A 459-nucleotide genomic window follows, 5' to 3' on the forward strand; every position below is an offset into this window, starting at 1 on the left:
ATAAATTTTCTAGACACTGAGTCGAGAAACTTTTTTTTGTTGGTTTACGATAAAGCTATAAAATCAAGTTTATTATCTGCAGCCACATCATGTAAGAACGTATGTTTAGCTAAGTCATGCAGTCCTCTGCAATTCCAGAAAACACCTCTCATTAGAATAAATTTTTTGTTTTTTCCTCATGGCTACATCCTTATTGAGGAGTTTCAATTTCTTTTTACTCTTTGCCACCTTGATGGGCACATTAACAAGCACTCGTCCATCACCTCCTCCGTTAAGTCGCCACAGAGTCGACTAATAGTGGAGGTGTCGGGATCGATCTCATCCTCCTCAAAATCACATTCGTTCTCAAGTTTATTAACAGGTTTAGGTGCCTTCAATCTTTCTGCTTCAACATATTTGATTAAGGAAATAGATCCAAGAATTAAATTACCATTGCCACCCAAACTAATGCCCACTCCT

This window comes from Miscanthus floridulus, chromosome 8 (genome assembly GCF_019320115.1).
Source record: "Miscanthus floridulus cultivar M001 chromosome 8, ASM1932011v1, whole genome shotgun sequence".
NCBI classification, from domain to species: domain Eukaryota; kingdom Viridiplantae; phylum Streptophyta; class Magnoliopsida; order Poales; family Poaceae; genus Miscanthus; species Miscanthus floridulus.